Source organism: Oncorhynchus mykiss, chromosome 21 (assembly GCF_013265735.2).
Source record: "Oncorhynchus mykiss isolate Arlee chromosome 21, USDA_OmykA_1.1, whole genome shotgun sequence".
In the NCBI taxonomy this organism is placed as follows: Eukaryota; Metazoa; Chordata; class Actinopteri; order Salmoniformes; family Salmonidae; genus Oncorhynchus; species Oncorhynchus mykiss.
The window spans coordinates 11,628,600-11,633,599 of NC_048585.1; the positions used below are offsets into that span (position 1 = coordinate 11,628,600).

Sequence of the window (5,000 nt, forward strand, 5' to 3'; positions counted from 1 at the left end):
GCTGGAGATATTCAAGGTTCTTTTTAACATGTTACTGTATATTATGCAATAACAAGGCCTTGTCCAATGTACCTTGTTTAGACACTGAACGGTACCAGTGTTTATCCAGTGAAGTACTAGACTATGCACCCTAGTGACTAGTGACTAGACTACTATGCACCCTAGTGACTAGTGACTAGACTACTATGCACCCTAGTGACTAGTGACTAGACTACTATGCACCCTAGTGACTAGTGACTAGACTACTATGCACCCTAGTGACTAGACTACTATGCACCCTAGTGACTAGACTACTATGCACCCTAGTGACTAGTGACTAGACTACTATGCACCCTAGTGACTAGACTACTATGCACCCTAGTGACTAGTGACTAGACTACTATGCACCCTAGTGACTAGACTACTATGCACCCTAGTGACTAGTGACTAGACTACTATGCACCCTAGTGACTAGACTACTATGCACCCTAGTGACTAGTGACTAGACTACTATGCACCCTAATGACTAGACTACTATGCACCCTAGTGACTAGTGACTAGACTACTATGCACCCTAGTGACTAGACTACTATGCACCCTAGTGACTAGTGACTAGACTACTATGCACCCTAGTGACTAGACTACTATGCACCCTAGTGACTAATGACTAGACTACTATGCACCCTAGTGACTAGTGACTAGACTACTATGCATGCTAGTGACTAGTGACTAGACTACTATGCACCCTAGTGACTAGTGACTAGACTACTATGCACCCTAGTAACTCAAATATATAGAGGGAGGCTTGATTTGATCTGATCCTGCTGTATAGAACTGCTATTTCTCTCTGTTTTTCCCCCTCATTACCCTCACTGGGGATTATAGAATCTGGATTTGGGGATTGAGATTGAGAGAGAGAGAGAGAGAGAGAGAGAGCATCAATAAGCTAAAGCTCAACAGAGCTCCCATCTCCCCTCCATCCACCTCTCTCATCTATCGCCCTCCACACACCTCTACCCTCTCTCTCATCCATCAACCCTCCACACACCTCTACCCTCTCTCATCCATCACCCCTCCATCCACCTCTACCACCTCTCTCATCCATCACCCCTCCACACACCTCTACCCTCTCTCATCCATCACCCCTCCACACACCTATACCACCTCTCTCATCCATCACCCCTCCACACACCTATACCACCTCTCTCATCCATCACCTCTCCACACACCTCTACCCTCTCTCATCCATCACCCCTCCACACACCTCCACACACCTCTCTCATCCATCACCCCTCCACACACCTCTACCCTCTCTCATCCCATCTCCCCTCCATCCACCTCTCTCATCCCATCACCCCTCCACACACCTCTACCCTCTCTCATCCCATCACCCCTTCACACACCTCTACCCTCTCTCATCCCATCACCCCTCCACACACCTTCCACATGTGTTTCTGGACCTCCTCTTTGTTCATTTAAAGCCTCTGCTGTTGTTGTTTTATAAATGGGTATCATGCTCTGTTTCATAAAGTTAACCATGTGTTATTAATGCTGAGTTTAAAATGCATTGCACATGACAGCACATTGAGACAATAAATGTCCAACATATATCAACATAACTGTTATTATTACAATGTGGCCAGAGAACATTTTTAAGATCTTTACAAATAAAAACATTTTCTGAAATTGTAGGCTACTGATCATGTAGAATGCTGATATGATTACTTTGTTGGCTTTGCTTTGCAGGCACAGATACCGCTGCCGGTGCGCAATGCTGGCATCCTCCCTGCATCCTCCTCTTCCAATAGCGATCAGATATGCGCTTCCTCGTCCTTCCTACGACCACCGTCAGTCATATTCTCTCCTCCAATAGAAAAGTTGAGACGCACGCTATGCTCCTCGCGCTTGGTTGTGGGACAATGCGCTTTTGATCCAGGTGTTCATGCAATGCGGATAATTTGAAATACCGTTTCATTCTATTTCACAGGTAAGGCCGAAACGGCATGAGCATAATGCATGTAGAATAGGGTCTGTAGATTTACTCGGTTTTAGTGGATTGCAATGAGGGATTTTAAGACGGACCAGGACAGGGATAACTCTGCAATGCTTCGGAGTATGCTACCGCAATGCAGAATAGTCAGTTGCTGGCCTCGTACTGCAGTTCCATACTCATCATAGTCGAGGGGAGGTGCGTGTGAGGGTAATGTGTAGTCACTTTTTGACCGCTGAGCGCCTTTTTTTCCGGATATTTACACATCTGTTCTTTGTTACATTTAATAGGCTTCTGAAAAATGAATGTGGGCAAGTTACTCATCTAAGTTGTTTGTGAAAGTAGCGTCTCATTTTGGGAGGGTACCCTGCAGCTCAGCATTGAGGCGAGGCAAGGTGAAATTGAAGGATGATGCGTTACGGGCTCATTGGGCAGGGCTGTCCTGTAACCCGTTATTTGACCAAACTCCTGCAATATGTAATAATCATATATGTAACTGTCCTACAGCGGGCTGGCTTGGGGCATACCTTCATACCTTCATACCTTCTAGGCTGTTCTTCATTGATGTAGCACTGCCTAATTAGAGGGAATGACAGTGAACACACCACTAAACTCTGGCAATATTGGTTGTTGTCAATTCAGTTGCACATAAGCAGATGGGAAAACAATCAGCAAACTGCCATGCACAATATTATAACCAGAGGTATTATAGGATGTTTATAGAATACATGTAATATTATAACCAGAGGTATTATAGGATGTTTATAGAATACATGTAATATTATAACCACAGGTATTATAGGATGTTTATAGAATACATGTAATATTATAACCACAGGTATTATAGGATGTTTATAGAATACATTTAATATTATAACCACAGGTATTATAGGATGTTTATAGAATACATGTAATATTATAACCACAGGTATTATAGGATGTTTATAGAATACATTTAAATTATAACCACAGGTATTATAGGATGTTTATAGCTTTCATTTAACATTATTGGTGTTTGAGAAACAAAAAATGTCATTATTGAAGATATTTTATATTAGGGGAAAGGACATTTTGGTGATTACTTTTCATTCACTCCAGGCCTATATATTTCTCTGGATAATTCAGAATTCAGAATACAAATCTGAAAAGAAATGAAGCAGACATGTATGGAGGTCAGTGTTATCACTGTGGTGTTTCTCTGTGTTCAGCCAGGAAAAACAGACACCCACTCAGTCAGTGGACCAGGCAGGCAGCTTAATACTGGGCTGACCTTAATACGAGTGTCCCGTTGATCAGATTACAGAATGACAGAGAAAACCAACTCTCAGGACTTGATCAGGGATAGTAGACGAGAGTAGAAGATGCTTCATCATATTCACTATGCCTCTGGATCCACTAGAACAATATCAGTGGTGCTCTGAGGAAGATTTACATTCCATTCTATTCTATTCTATTCTATTATTTTCTGTAGCATTCCATTCTATTCTATTCTATTCTATTATTTTCTGTAGCATTCCATTCTATTCTATTCTATTCTATTATTTTCTGTAGCATTCCATTCTATTCCATTCTATTCTATTCCATTACTTTCTGTAGCATTCCATTCTATTCTATTCTATTACTTTCTGTAGCATTCCATTCCATTCTATTCTATTCCATTACTTTCTGTAGCATTCCATTCCATTCTATTCTATTCCATTACTTTTTGTAGCATTCCATTCTATTCTATTCTATTACTTTCTGTAGCATTCCATTCCATTCTATTCCATTCTATTCTATTCCATTACTTTCTGTAGCATTCCATTCTATTCTATTCTATTACTTTCTGTAGCATTCCATTCCATTCTATTCTATTCCATTACTTTCTGTAGCATTCTATTCTATTCTATTCTATTCCATTACTTTCTGTAGCATTCCATTCTATTCTATTCTATTCCATTACTTTCTGTAGCATTCTATTCTATTCTATTCCATTACTTTCTGTAGCATTCCATTCTATTCTATTCCATTACTTTCTGTAGCATTCCATTCTATTCTATTCCATTACTTTCTGTAGCATTCCATTCTATTCTATTCTATTCCATTACTTTCTGTAGCATTCTATTCTATTCTATTCTATTACTTTCTGTAGCATTCCATTCTATTCTATTCCATTACTTTCTGTAGCATTCCATTCTATTCTATTCCATTACTTTCTGTAGCATTCCATTCTATTCTATTCTATTCCATTACTTTCTGTAGCATTCCATTCCATTCTATTCTATTCCATTACTTTCTGTAGCATTCCATTCTATTCTATTCTATTCCATTACTTTCTGTAGCATTCCATTCTATTCTATTCTATTCCATTACTTTCTGTAGCATTCCATTCTATTCTATTCTATTCCATTACTTTCTGTAGCATTCCATTCTATTCTATTCTATTCCATTACTTTCTGTAGCATTCCATTCTATTCTATTCTATTCCATTACTTTCTGTAGCATTTCATTCTATTCTATTCTATTCCATTACTTTCTGTAGCATTCCATTCCATTCTATTCTATTCCATTACTTTCTGTAGCATTCCATTCTATTCTATTCTATTCCATTACTTTCTGTAGCATTCCATTCTATTCTATTCTATTCCATTACTTTCTGTAGCATTCCATTCTATTCTATTATATTCCATTACTTTCTGTAGCATTCCATTCTATTCTATTCTATTCCATTACTTTCTGTAGCATTCCATTCTATTATATTCTATTGCAGTCCAATGTATTCTATTGCATTCTATTCTGTGTGGATTATAGAGGATGGACTTCATGACACATTAGGTTAGGAAGATAATACAGCCTCATAAATTGGACCACTTGCATTTGCAGTGGTACAGTAGTTGTTGATAAGTGAGATTATGCAGCGGTCAAGTGTCAGGGCATGGTCTGACATACTGCTAGGATACAGTACAAAAGTTGTTGTCTAAGTCTTTATGAATCACTGAGTCATTCCTAGAGCTCCTGCTAGGCAGCACATGCTAACATTGTTGAGTCAGCC

General features: G+C 39.2%; 1 protein-coding gene across 2 annotated transcripts in view; it reads left to right on the forward strand.

Annotated features, from left to right (window-relative positions):
* Positions 1–1,832: 1,832 nt before the first annotated feature.
* cntn1b (contactin 1b) overlaps positions 1,833–5,000 on the forward strand; it is a 30,120-nt gene continuing 26,952 nt past the window's right edge. The window contains exon 1 of one of the 2 annotated variants that reach the window (XM_036956899.1): positions 1,833–1,966. The gene's annotated coding sequence lies outside the window, so the exon portion shown is untranslated. The remainder of the gene's footprint in view (positions 1,967–5,000) is intronic. The other variant, XM_036956900.1, reaches the window with a different exon arrangement.